Source organism: Rattus norvegicus, chromosome 2 (assembly GCF_021556685.1).
Source record: "Rattus norvegicus strain SHRSP/BbbUtx chromosome 2, alternate assembly SHRSP_T2T, whole genome shotgun sequence".
Classification (NCBI taxonomy): domain Eukaryota; kingdom Metazoa; phylum Chordata; class Mammalia; order Rodentia; family Muridae; genus Rattus; species Rattus norvegicus.
The window spans coordinates 168,951,175-168,966,313 of NC_141535.1; the positions used below are offsets into that span (position 1 = coordinate 168,951,175).

At 39.0% G+C, this 15,139-nt stretch overlaps 1 long non-coding RNA gene, 1 other non-coding gene and 1 pseudogene across 2 annotated transcripts in view; 1 reads left to right on the plus strand and 2 right to left on the minus strand.

Moving 5' to 3' along the window:
- Positions 1 to 15,139, minus strand: part of LOC134485928 (uncharacterized) — a 165,337-nt gene that overhangs the window by 103,534 nt on the left and 46,664 nt on the right. The window lies entirely within an intron of this gene.
- Positions 3,166 to 7,450, minus strand: Gcal1 (grancalcin like 1; annotated as a pseudogene).
- On the plus strand, positions 14,717 to 14,848 carry LOC120101279 (small nucleolar RNA SNORA17). The gene has a single exon (XR_015679334.1). It is a non-coding gene; the product is annotated as a small nucleolar RNA SNORA17 (small nucleolar RNA).

A 15,139-nucleotide genomic window follows, 5' to 3' on the forward strand; every position in this document is an offset into this window, starting at 1 on the left:
CCAAAGCTCAATTACTTATCCCATAGTCTGTACATCTATGGAGAACAAAAGCTCATGAGTATTCGGAATAGACGTTTTTTGCCATCTATCTAGATACCAGTTTGAGAAATTTTCAGTTAAGCTACTAAGAATAAGCCTTGAGAAGGGCAAGCACGTAATTTGTTTTCATAACCCAGGAACTTTGAAACCGAAGGGGGTATTGTTAATAACTCTTTCAGGATAATGGGCAAAGGTGATAATCCCAGACATCCCAGGATTAATCAAAACTATGAAGTTTTTGAGCTAAAATCCAAGTTAAAGAAAATAAATGATGTAAGAATTTTCTATGGCCAAGATAAATGACAAGGGATGAAACTTATTAATAAATCAATAAGAACAACAAACTTAACTGTGACCCTCAGAATATTAAAAAACAGGAACTGAAGAATTGGCCCAACAACAGTCATTCATTGATTTTGCTGAAGACCAGGAATTAGTGTCCAGAGTCTACATTGAGGTACTCACAACCACCCACAATTCCAGATCCAGGAAATCCAAGAATTCAGATCTCCTGGGTCACACATCTGATTCATGAGTGCAGAGCACAGTGTTTGTATGAGTTTCCAAGATATATAAACTCTTAGAAAACTTCTTGTTATTAATAATTTGTGAGAAAGAACAGACAATGGTTTTATGATGGAATGTGAAGTGCTGAGTTAAGACTGAAGGCCTCACTGGATTTAATACTCTCTCAGGCCATGGAGAAAGGCATGGCAGAAGAAGAAGTACATGAAAAACAACAGGAAACCCAGTGCTTTCATTGTAGGAAATATTTTAAAAGAGCATATCAAGAACATTCTGCATATGTAAGCTTAGAAGCCAGTAAATTTGGGAGACTAGTAACTTTGGGTACTAGCTTTGGTCTTTCTCTGGAGATTGTAAGCCTTCATTAGAAAGTGACAAGATTTATTGTCACATGATTTACACAAAAGGTGATCAGGCAAATGCAATAAATTATGTTGTTTTAGACCCTAGTATGCATTGCCCCTCTATTATATATACATATATATAATATACCATATATAATATATTATATAGTATATTATACATTGTATATTATATATAGTATATATTACATACTACATATATTATATATATATAAATTAGTCCTGTTATTTTTCCTTTCCTTTCCTCTTCATTCCTCTCCTTTCCTCTCCTCCCCTCCCCTTCCCTTCCCTTCTCTTTTCTTCTTTGATTTCCTTTGATCATTATTTTTGTTTGTTTTCTGCTTTTGTATTTCTGAGCATCAAATCCAGGCCATGAAAAATCAAGTGCAAACTTTTTTGAACAACGCTCTTATCTTCTTACTCATTTTTACGCTGTAAACCAAAGCATTTGCCTTGGAAAGTCAACACAGAAACAAATCTGTATGTGACATTGCCGTACCTGCAATGTAAAAGGCAATTTTCAGAATAATGACTTGAGATTCCAGTCACATATTGTGGCTCCTCAATATGTGATGAAATTTTCTACTGCTAAATTGCAACTGAAATTTAATATATACTGAGAGACTCTATATAATGAATTTTGAATGTCAATTTTATGAGTCTTTCTGTAGTATATCGCATGAATTTTTAAAGTGTCCTTTAGGTAGATCAAAAAATACCCCCCCAAAAGATGCATCTTTCAAGATTAAAATTATATATCATGGACTCCACAGGTCATTCATCGTATTTAAAATGAGCTTTGATTTTTTTTAAGTCACAGGTATCACAAATACCTAAATATTTAACAAAGGAATGGACACTGACCACAGGAAAACTGTGTTCCAATCAGTGACAAAGCTATCATTTTAAAATATGGCTGAGCTGTTTTTACTATTTAATTAAAAATGACAATGCAGCTTAAGGGAAAATTCACATTACTTGTAAAATTGTACCTTGATAAATGCTTAGTTAAAGGAGGGGAGTTAAAATCATTATAATTTTATAGAAATGTTTCAAAGTAATAAAAAAGCTTGCATGAGATGATGTGATATTAAGTTGGTTTTTTCAAATCATGACTGCTCATTTTTTTTAAATCTAATTGCTCAGTTTGACTGACTGATTGACTGACTGACTGTCTGTCTGACTGACTGACTGACTTACTGACTCGCTCGCTCGCTCGCTCACTCACTCACTCACTCATTTATTTATTTATTTATTTATTTATTTATTTATTTATTTACTTACTTATGTAAATAGATGAAGAAAAAAAGGCACTATGTGACTGGCATAGCGGTGAATCTCTTTTAGCCCAAGTTCCATGTCCTATCAAAGGAGCAGCCTATGGCGCATGGTGTTCTGAGCCCCACACTGAGAAGTAAGAAAACTTCAATTACTAAAATGCGAGGCTCCTATTCTGTTCTTGGAGCAACTTCCTCTGGATATGTGTTGTTTTTCTTTGCTTTTTTCCCCCCACTTGCCTCCTCCCCCTGCCCAATCTCCCTTTTCATCTTCCCGTCTCTCCTTTTATTTTATTTTATCCTTTTCTATTATTGGACTTACTTTCCCCTACCCCCCTGCCCCAATCTCACCTTTCCTCTTCCTGTCCCTCCTTTTTATTCTTTTCTACTGCTGGACAGGGATAATTTGGATCCACTTCAAGGAATCAGTCCTATGCTCAGAGTAAGAAGACACGGTTGTTCAATGTGAGGTCTTTCTGGTAGAGGAAGATGGCTTGTGTTGTTTTGACATTTTCTTTTGTTCCTCTGTGGTTCTTCCTTTTCACATTCCGTCCATGTCACCACATCACTACAACAGTGCTTTCTTTTTTCATCTATTTGATTTCCCAGAAAATAATAAATAAGTAAAATTCCTTTCAAACAACCGCTTCACATCTTTCAAGTCACCTGGACACTCCAGATGTTTTCCCTTCTAGTTAAAGCTATGATCTAATGATCTCAGACCAACCTTGAAGATTTTCATAATTTATAAAGGATTTTTCTCTCTTTACTTCTCTATGTACTTTCTTGACTGTGTCTGTTATTCTCACCCCTCTCTTTTGCATATAATGAGGTCCAGAGTCAGCTACAGCAGATTCAGTGTTAATTTCCATATTTGTCAGAGTTCACTGCTGAATCTAGACTTACTTTTTTATTCCTATATTATCATATGAAAGCACATTGACTTTCTTCTTTTCCTTCTATTTCTCACAAATAGTATTTATTTTGTTTGTTCAATTAGTAATATAAGATTACAAGTGAACTTGATTTATATATTTGAATTAAAGAAATATCACAAATTGATATTGTTATTTTCTTAATTGCACAGAGTTTAAACTACCTTGATAAATTCTAATTTGTTCCATGCTAAATGCCTTTTTGGAAAATAAATATATAACTTGAATATATATATATATATATATATATATATATATATATATATATATATACACACACACACACACATACTTTCTTTTTCTGAATGCATGCCTAAAACAGGTTAATGAGAACAGTCCTTAAAATACATTTAAAATGGACCAAATCAAGATTCTCATAATACTGATTTTCCCTTGATGTAATTTAAAATGTGTAAACTGCTACTCAAACTAGAAGTGCAATACCTGACATTTACCCACTGGCAATCTTTTAGACAATGGCTGAATTAATGCACCGCTGTTTGAACTGAAGCATTTCATTGCAGTAGATGTGAAATATGCTTTTTATGACACAACACTTCACAGCAAGCTATTTGAATAATGCTTAGTTAAAAATTATCAAAGTGACATGGAAACATGCTTACTGTACAAATAAAAGCATTTACATATTAAGAGTGTTCATTGCTCAGTGATTGCAGCATCATGATGTGACTTCTGTTTTATATAATAGCTTCAGATTCTGCATGTTCAATGGTTCTGTTAATATGCCTTCAGGCTACTAAATATGTGGGCATGAATAATAGGCAAAGAACAGTGTGTATAGATTATTCGTTGACCTATTCTTATAAAATTGACAGAGTGGGTTTGATAGCATGCTGCATATTAATCAATGTCAGAGTGATTAGGCATCATTTCCTTTCAGGATCTTTGGAAGTAAAAACCGATTTTAAGTTTTCTGTATTTATAAAAGAGGTTGCACTTTTGTGGAGTTTTCTTTAAAAAATATTTTTAAAAATCATGGAGTTCTTTTTTAAATATTTAATTTGGTCACCAGCTGAACTAAAATTATATTTATTTGCATCAGAATTCAACTAGAATATATTCAATTAAAATATATGAAAATTCAGAAACTAAATTAACTTTGACATCTTAGACTAGGGAACTTAATGCAAAGAACCTGGTCACTACTTGAAATCTTTACAGAAAATTTCACCAGAAATGATGCTTATGGAGCAAGGAGGAAGAGGAGGAGGAGTGTAGGTTGGTGTCATTATGCAAGTGAAGGGAGACACAAGATAAAATGAAGCCTGTCATTGGATGAGACGGAAGGGAGACAGGAACAGAGGTTTTAGAAGGAGAGGAAGAAGCAGAAGAAGAGGAGACAACACGGAGGCAGACATAAATGATCCATCGCCATGCATCTCTATATAGATTCAGGTTGTTATGAATATTTCTTAAGGGTTGGATTTCTATAGGTCAATTTATATTACCTAGGTGGCCAGTTTATATGTTTACCAATTGGTTGAGAGTTTATTGTGTGGATGTATTGTGGATTGAGAATTTAACACATAAATCTGATTGTTTAATTACAGTTTATGGCGTCCTGATTTCACTGGGTTGTTGGTAATTTGAGCAGAGTCCGTGGCAGGGAGCCTCAATAGGCCAGCCCCATGCTGGGCTTCTAGAGCCCTGATTTTACCAGGTAGCTAGGACCAGAGAGTTCACGGCTAGAAGAGAGCTGCCAGGAGAGATACTACCCAGAGATAAATTATGGTTAGCTCCATATAGCCTTCTGGTGCTGGAACTAACTCTAGGGACCAGCAAGGTGCCATGTTGGAATGGCTCAAGGACCGCCTGGGTCTGAGATTACTTGGGGGCATCATGGAGCCATTGGGATAAAGATACCCCACAGTGTGGGGCAGCAGACTGTGAAAAGTACCCTGATTCCTGGTCTAATCCCCAGAAACCCTAAAAGGGACAGCAGGTACATTCCTAGTCTCCCAGAAGATCAAGGCTCCATGTAGTTGTAGCCCCACACAGACCCCTGTAGAGAGATTTGAGACAGACCAGTCACACAGGACAATGCCTCAAGCCCCTCCTCCAGGGTTGTGGACCATGACCACAGGTTATATAGGCTGAAGACAGATCAGTCATAGAGACAGGATCATGCCCCCAAATATGAAATGAGGTCTTCCCAAGCTCTCAGGCCAAACCAATAGGAAGAACCTGCTGTCAGACACTGACCCATCCAAAACCTGTAATTAAGAATCATGTTCAGGATTAAAAGTGTGCAGGAATTATTCCATCATCTGAGAACTGTTTTAAGAGCTGTAACACCACCGTGGGGAGCCCCAGGTGCCACAGCCCCACACCGCAGTGCCATGTGGCCCTACAGGTGCTAGCATGGGATAAAAAAGATTACCCATTGTTAATTTTTACCGCAATGGAGGAAGAGGAGAAAAATATAAAAGAAAAAGGAAAAAATCAAAACACTTCTTAGTATACACACACACACGAGACACACACACACACACACACACACACGCACACGCACACACACAGGAACACATAAGAACACACGTTAGTCCATGCTACCTATCCAGCGTAGAACTTCTGAACAGTTAAACAGTAACAGATTACTTGGCTTTCTTTAAACTGTTGCCATCAACTAAGAGTAGCTTTAACAGAACAAACAGGAGTGAATGCTGGCCCAGGTGAACGAATGCTGGCCTGTCACTAAAATGTACCACTCCTAAAAACTGCTTGATTCAGAGACAGTTGACATTTCAGCTTATCTGTGCATTCACTGATGAAAGAGAAAGGCATCTTCATTTGAAGTTTTTAGTATGGTCAAGGGTGTGCTAGTCTTGAATTTCTGCAAACAATGGCCACAAGGTAGGAAGTCCACTGGTTTCTGTTCCACTGGGTTACATAGAAAGGTAAAACACAGCTAAACAAAAATAAGAGAAGTTTAAAACAAACAAGCAAAAAAAGAAAACCAACAGTGGAAGACAATAAAGCATATTGTAGAAAAATAAGAAATGCATTAAAATGCTGACTGGCCCAAAGAAGGATAAAGGAAATCCCTTATCCCCAGGACAAGAATATGTGCTATGTTCTCTGATGGTACAATCAAAACCCAAAGACAGCCCAAAGTGCAGATGTCCCCTCTGACTGACTGCCAGAAACATCCACAGACAGGAACAAAATCAAAAGTATAACTTGGAGCTTTTAGATAATACAGAGGTTTAGTCTAGACTTTTGTTATTTGGCTTCGTAGACTATGTCATGTGACTACTTTCTGATATGCTTTATTGCTAAGAACCAAAGGTCAGGTATGCTGGTATCAACAACATTTAAAGAGAGGGTGCATATATCTGCAGTGTCATAACTTTTCCAAAATTAATATATCCCAAATAAAAAGGTTATTGCATTGAACCGTGCTTTAAGGTTAAAGAACAGAAAGGGGGGAGCTTTCACAGGAAGGTATACAAAAAAGTTCCAAGAGATTTTAATTTTAGGCAGTCCAGTCTCTTTCAATGAAGCAGAAGGATTCGCAATCTGTCTCTGCCTTTGGAATGCTAGGCTTTCAAATTGTCAGAGTGCCTTGCAAAACAAAAACAGAAATGAAATCAAACAAACAAAAAACCTTCATACATGAAGTTCACAATTCCTTGTTGTAAGTGGTCTCTTCGCTAAAGAAATCTGTCAGGGTTTGAAGCTTCACACAGCAGACAGCATAGTCATCAAAGAAAATCCAGTCATTCTTGCTGTAGCGTCTAACAATTGCAGCTAATGCCTGCAGACTCAACCTGTAACCCATGACAGCGATGGCCTGGCGCATCTCATGACGGTCTACCGTGCCACTTTGATCTTGGTCAATGGCCATGAAGTTCTGTTTCCAGGCAGTAAGAGCTGCCCAAAGCTCCTTGAATTCGTTGAATCCCATTTTTCCTGTGTAGTCTCTATCCAACATGGCGATCATAATTTGACAGGTTTTCAAACTGAAAGGATCGTAAGTTCCACTAATTCCAGACTGTATCAAGCATCTGCAGTTCTTCAGCATCCACCTCACCATCCTGCCCAGCGACCACTGGGAAATAAGTCCACATGGAGTCATTGGAAGGGGAGTAGCTGTCAGAGTATGCCACGTACCCAGGATAAGCACCAGAGAACATATTGGGACCTGCCTCTGGCATCGGCTGGCCCACTTTCGTTTGCAACCCTGGAATCTGACCACTGAAGTTTTCAAATGCCCCTCCTTATCCCAGATAGGCCAGGACCAGACGATTGACACCACCACGACACCAATAAGTCAAGTTCAACACTGCTGCCTATATTTGTTTTCTTATTGCACCAGGAACGCTTTCTCTATGTGATGTCCTGTGAAAGAGATTTTATCAAAATGAGATTTTTTTTCTGTTAGCTGATTTTCTTTAACAAAATACACTATCTTTTTAGACCAGGGAACCGCACCAAAACATAGAAATTCACACTTGTTAGGCCCCTTTTGTCATTGAACTATGGCCCCCAACTCCTAGATTTATCTTTCTAAATGACTTGAGAAAACTGCTGGATTTTATTTGAACATTTAACAGCACTCTATGTCCTGGTAAGTTTATTTATTCCTATTAACTTGTGATTTTAAAAGAATATGCCATGTGGCATACATTCTTTGAATTACAGAAATGATCTCTGAAAATTTCATCCCTCTCTATATATTACATTCTGCTGCAATGTACATTTCCAGTATTATGCTTCATGCTTTTATGCTTTGTAATGTTGTTTTATTCTTTTTAAAAAAAATTATTTATTTAGTTTATATATATGAGTACACTGTCACTGTCCTCAGACACGCCAGAAGAGGGCATCAGATCCCATTGCAGATGGCTGTGAACCACCATGTGGTTCTGGGAATTGAACTGAGGACCTCTGGAAGAGCAGTCAGTGCTCTTAAGCGCTGAGCCATCTCTCCACCATTGTTTTATTAAGACAGTTTTTGTTTCTCTCTCTTTGCCTCTCTAAATTTCTCAGTTTTGGAGCAAGGGGAGAAATCTCTCTATCTTGACATACTTTTCAAAAATAACATGTCACACTTTTATTGTACAGATAACTATGTCTTTCAGGTTAATTTTCAATCGGTTTCTCTTATAAACAGGTTAAAAAAAGGTTCTGCAGGGCAAGAATGAGTTTTAATTTTTCATTTCTGGTTTTTTATTTAATTATATATTTATTGACCTACTTTAAGTTTCAAAATTTTATTAGTCTGAATCACAAATAACTAACTACTTTTAAAAATTACTTAAAATATCTTATACTTCATTTTAAAGTATACTGTGTAACAATCATAGTTGGTTCAAGAGAAAAACATTTCTGAGTTAATTAAAATGTCAGAATTTATGTATGTAATTAAATTCATATATAAATGAATTATAAGAAAATTTAAGGAAACATCTTTTCTTATAACTAAAACTTAACCTGTAAGACAAGCTTATGAAAGGATTACATAGAGTTTTCTCTGTCGTCTTTCCATGGCGTTTTCCTTTTGTTCCTGATATTTGAGCATCTCAAACAGGAAACGCAAAGAGGAGTTACAGTCAAGACTAGCTCTGGAGGATAACTGAAAAAGAGACTCATAAACTAGACAAGTGGCAGCTATAAAACAAAATGGCTGCCTCCCACATTCGAGACACTCAAAATCAACTTGTTTTGTTTCTCTTTTATACAGAGGCTCTGAAAATGAAAGGCATAAACACCCAAATAATATAATACACATAGATAGATAGATGTTGTGGGGGGAATAAAAAAATAGGCATGACCAGTTCCCACCTGTCACTGCTCCACGCTGGGCCCCGATACTCTGGACCCAGGGGTCGTTCCCTGGTGTTAGCTCTGGCACTGTCAGGTCACATAGAACTAACATTAATTTATCTCAGCTGTGGCTGGTTTCAGTGTGGCACCATGCCATGTTAGCCTAGCTATCTTCTAGCCCCAGCAATCGATCCAGTCCCATTGCTAGTCACCCTGCCAGCCTGGCCAGATGGGAACTCTCTGGTTCCAGCCACCCACCTGGTAAAATCAAGACTCAACAAATTGTAACCGAACAATCAGATTTACATGTTAAATACTCAATCCACAATACATGCCCAGAATAAATTCACTGTCAATTAATAAAGATAGAAACCACCCATCTAGACAAGATAAACTTGATCTAGACCACCTGGATCAGAATCATCTTCCTCTGTCGTCTCCATTCTCCATTTTGAATCCTATCCTCCCTAGACTCCCCCCTCCTTCCTTCTCATCCAATGATAGGCTACACCTTATCAGAGACTCAACTTGCTGCATAATAACATCATCTTACAGATATATCTATAGATAGATAGATAGATAGATAGATAGATAGATAGATAGATAGATAGATAGATAGATGATGGATAGATAGGTAGGTAGGTAGGCAGGCAGGCAGGCAGACAGACAGGCAGGGCAAGTAAGGGAGGCAGAGGGAAGATTTCACATGACCAAAACTTTCCATCACTTATACATCAGACACTAAGATTGATGTGTGAATTCCATCTCTGCCAATGTAAAAGACATTGTAAACATAAAAGACTATTTAAAAACCTTTCAATGTATGAGAAGATAAATCTGATCTCCGCCAGAAACAATTATTCTCAGGGTGTAAATGTATCCGAAATAAAGCCTCTTACTTCAACATGATCATTGATGGCTTCTAGAGCACCATTAACAAAACCCACATTGCTGCTCTGAATTTCACTGGTCAATCTTATATGACCAGAACTCTCTGCTCTTTCCTCATTTAGCAAGGGAGGTCAGAGTAGGCACAACAATAGTCATTACCATGACATATTTCACCGTGTACCTTACCAAGAGAGAAAGTTTCAGACATCAGTTTGTGGAAGTGTTGGGATGATTGTTCCCTCTTCTTTTTTAAAAAATAATTTTTCTTGGATATTTTATGTATTTACATTTCAAATGTTATCTTCCCTTATCCCCTCTCCCCTCCCCCTGTCAAGCCTTGTCTAGAGCATTAGAAGTCATGAAGGCTCAGTGTTACCTCCTGAACATGCATCCCCCAAAAGGCACACCTGAAGTTGTTTTCCTTCCTGTAGTCAGATTATCCTACAGTTTCCTGAGGAAAGGTGTATAGGCCAAAGGGAGGACTAACTGCATTGGTTGCCCTTGGATTTAGGTTTGCCTTTGATAAAGCTTTACAAGACTTTTATATAGCGACAGTACATTATTTTAAAAACAATTTATTGAAGGGGTTTGCAACACCATAGGAAGAACAAAAATATCAAACAACCAAACCCCACCAGAGCTCCCAGGGACTACTTCACCAACCAATGAGTGCACATGGAGGGACCCATGACTCCAGCCACATATATGGCAGAGAATGGCATTGTCCAGAATCAATGGGAGGAAAAGCCCTTGGTCTTGTGAAGGCTCGTTTTCCCAATGTAGGGTAATGCCAGGGTATTGAGATTGGAGAGGGTTAGTGGGAGTGGGAGCATCCTCATAGAAGCAGGGGGAGAGGAGAGAGGGTATGGGGGAAGCGGATAACATTTGAAATGTAAATACATAAAATATCCAATAAAAATAGAATTATTTAAAAAAAGAGGGAACAAAATACTCAAAGGAGTAAATCCAGAGACAAAGTGTGGAGCTGAGACTGAAGGAAAGGCCATCCAGAGGCTGCCCCACCTGGGGATCCATCCCATATACAGATACCAAATCTACACACTATTGTGGATGCCAAGAAACATTTGTTGACAGGAGCCTGATATAGCTGTCTCCTGAGAGGCTCTGCAAGAGTATGACAAATACAGAGGCAGATGCTCATAGCCAACCATTGGATTGAGAACGGGATCCACAATGGAGGAGTTAGAGAAGGGACTGCAGGAGCTGAAAGGGTTTGCAACCCATATGAAGAACAATATCAACCAACCAGACCCTTCAATGTTCCCAGGGACTAAACGACCAATCAAAGAGTACACATGAAGGGACCCATGGCTCCAATCACAAATGTAGCAGAGGATGACCTTGTCAGCTATCAATGGAAGGAGTGGCCTTTAGTCCTGAGAAGGCTAGATTCCCCAGTGTAGGGAAATGCCAGGGCAGGAGGTGGGAGTGGGTGGGTGAGCACCCTCATAGAAGCAGGGGGAGGAAGGATGGGATAGGGGTTTTCCAAAGGGGCAACCAGGAAAGAAGAGAACTTTAAAATGTAAATAAATAAAATATCCAATAAAAAGAATATGTCATTCAGAGTCAAAAAATGAATAAAAATAATCTATCATTTTCATCAAAAAAGTAAATAAACACTTGTATCAAAATTTGATAATACATATCATAGTAGTCCTAGATGCTGAAGAAACCTGTTAAACAACTTAAGCACTTAAGAGTTAATAGTCTATTGTCTATTTTTATTTTTGTTCTTTACAGGTCTATGAAGAAATTGACATACCCAAAGAGCTTTGAATCTCTACAGGATATTTAAATATAGTTTTAGTATTAAAATGATGGCTTTAATGACTGAATGTTGTTTGTGGGGCTAATCTGAGCTCTGTGGGCTTACAACCGTGATTATAAAGGATAACAACTCAAACCATATAATTTATCCACTGCAGAAGTCTTCTGTTTAGATTACTTGATAGTGTTGCTGTAAAGTAGAGAAATTTTAAAATCCATAGTATTAGCAATATTTTGTGACACACACCTATAAACTCAACACTTGGGACTTAGGGGGCTGAGGTAGAATGAAATTGATTTCTAGGTCAACTTGGTCAAAATACTGAGAGCCTTTCTCAATAAAATGGACTTTAAAAATAAGTAATTGTCTAATGAGTGCTACAGGGAATGACCCTGTGATGGTTTTTATATGCTTGGCCCTGGTAGTGGCTCTTATGGGAGACATAGCCTTGGTGGAGTAGATGTGTCACTGTGGGTGTGGGATTTAAGACACCCATCTCAGCTGCCTGGAAGGCAGTATTCTGCTAGCATCCTTCAGATGAAGATGTAGAACTCTCAGCTCCTCCTATACTATGCCTACTTGGGTGCTGCCATGTTCCCATCTTAATAATATTGAACTAAACTACTGAACCTGGATGCCAGCCCCAATTAAATGTTGTCCTTTATAAGATTTGCCTTGGTCATGGTGTCTGTTCACAACAGTAAAACTCTAAGACAGAAGTTGGTACCGGGAGTAGGGTATTTCTGTGATAAGTATGATCATGCTTTTGGGGACTTTGGATTGGGAAAGCAGTGGAATGCTTTAAATAGGGCTTAAGAGCTTATCCAAGTAAGAATATGAAAGATTTATTGTTGAGGTTTATTTGAACTGTGCAGACCTGGCCCTGGAGGATTCAGTGGAAAATTTCAGTATGTGGCCTAGAGACAGTTTTGTGGTATTTTGGTGAAGAATGTGGCTGCTTTTTGCCCTTGTCTGAAGAGTCTGCCTGAGTCTAAGCTAAAGAAATCTATATTAAATGCATTGACCAAGGAAGTCTCAGAAAAGCCCAGCACAGACTTTGTTCTCTGATTAAGTCTCATGAAGAGTGTTTTGAACAAGCATAGCATCCAGTAAGCAGCACCCCTCTGTGGCCTCCGCATCAGCTCCTGCCTCCAAGTTCCTGCCCTGTGTGGGTTCCTGTCCTGACCTCTTTTGGTGATGAACAGAAATGTAAAGTGTAAGCTGAATAAACCCTCTCTTCCCCAACTTACTTCTTGATTGTTTTGTGCAAGAATTCAAACCCTAAGACAAATTGATAGCAGAAATGAGGTATTCCTGTGACAATCTGACCATGTTTTGGGGAGGAATACAGAAGGATTAGGAACTTTGAATATTAAGACATCTCTGAGATGTTCTATAGGAGCTTGGAAGATAATGGTAACAGGAGCAAACAATGGAGGTTTGGTTTGTGAAATTTCAGAGGGAAGATTAAAGACTCTTATCAGGTCCCTTGCTGTTTTGATTGTGAAGATTCTATAGTTTTGGTTAGCTGCAACTGAAGAATCAGTTGTGATTAACAAGATACCAGAACGACCAAAGCAAAGATTTGCTTTACTGGGACTGTTGATTGCTGGTGAGCTGGAGCTAACAAATTAGTAGTGATTAAGTAGTCAGCATCGTTGAGGTGAAACCTTCTGGGAAGTATTTTCTGAGCGCACAACGAAGCTGTGTTCCAGAGATTGCCAAGGTTGTATCTCATGCTGCAGCTGTCCTTGGTAATGTGTAAGAATCACCCAGGTAGTACTGGTTTTGAAGGCATAAAGGGGTCATGAAAATCAGCTGAGGATTAGCACTATGAGAGGCCATGGAAGGCCATGGGTAAAGATGCAGCCTCTGTTGGATTTGATGGCTAAGGACTGAAGGGGTCATGTAAAGGAGTTGAGACTTGGCAACATGAAGAGAGCCTATGAGAGACTATTGGTGAAGCCTAGTTACAGCAGAAGACCCCATTATATTGGAGATGCCAGTACTATGGGGATGATCACCAAAAACAGCAGCCGTAGTGAATCAACCTGACTTAGAATGCTATGGAGGGCAGAGCTAGAGAAGTGATGCCAGCCCTTTAGAGGAGCCCAGAAGATCATGTGTAGATCCTAGACACTTGAACAAGAAGCTGTGAAGTTGAAGAGGCTAAAGATGTTAGAGCTGTGGCATACCAGCAGAGAAAAGCTGCTAACAGGGAGTGAATCCAGTCCACGAGAAAGAAGTTTGTTGTAGTCAACAAAGACGAAAAGGGAGCTGGAGATCTGAAGACCACTTTGACATCAGCCATGGAGATGCAAAGTTTGGAGTTTACCCAGCTGCTTTCCTGTCTTGTTTTGGAGATCACAGTTTAGTGATTGGATGAATCTCAGAAGAAACCTTGAACTTTGAACATTTAAAATTGTTGAGACTGCTACAGACTATGGGGTCTTGGGAAGTTGGACTGAATGTATTTTGCATTATGTTATTCTTAGGAGTGACCCCCATAGACTCATATGTTTGAACAAGCCTATGGGGGCCAGGGAGTGGAATGTGATGGTTTGTATATACTTGGCCATGGGAATGGCAGCATTGGGAGGTATTCTGCTAGCAGCCTTCAGATGAAGATGTAGAACTCTCAGCTCCTCCTGTACTTGCATACCTGTATACTTGGATGCTACCATGTTCCCACCTTGACAAAACTTGACTGAACCTCTGAGCCTATAACTAACACCAATGAAATGTTGTGCTTTATAAGACTTGGTCACGGTGTCTGTTCACAGCAGTAAAACCCTAAGTAAGACAGACACCCTGTGTACTCAGGTGAAACCACTGAACAACACCATTCCTTGTGTAGAAAAATAGTTTATTGGGGGACAATCGTTCAGGCTGCCTCAAAATGTAGACAACAACAGCTCTAAAACAAGTCAATTTTGTTTAAGAGTAAACAGAATTGAGTCTTTGAACAGATGCAGGTTGTTTGGGTTAATTACAACCTAGATGCCTATTGGGGTGGAGAAAAGAAGTGGTGGAGTTCCTTACAAACAGAAACTTCACAGAGAGCAGGTTTCTGAGGAATGCTGAGGTAGTTTCTTTTGACCCATTAAGACTGCCCCTAGAGGCATTGCAGATGTGACTGCTGTGTCACATGTACATTAGTAGGTGGCAGAAAGGAGAGAGGCCATGTCTATGCTCAGTGTTCTGACCTGTTAACATCTGAATGCTTAGTAGCCTAACACTCCCTGAAAGATAGCGAGCCTGAGATGACCACCAGTCTGTCTTCAGGGGTCTCTTCTCTCCTCCCCCACCTTACCCTCACAGGGAGATAGCCTGAGTAAACCAGGCACCTCTCAGATCTGGATGAGCTCCCACAGCTGTCAGGAAAGACCATGGCTGAGATGACCTCTGCTGGGAGCCATAATGCATGAGCAGGGCATAGTCCTCTTGAGAGCACTCGTGAAACAACCTAGACACTCAAAGACCCCAGGTACCACTAAGAGCAGCAAGTATGAGGTTTAGAAATGGGAGAGA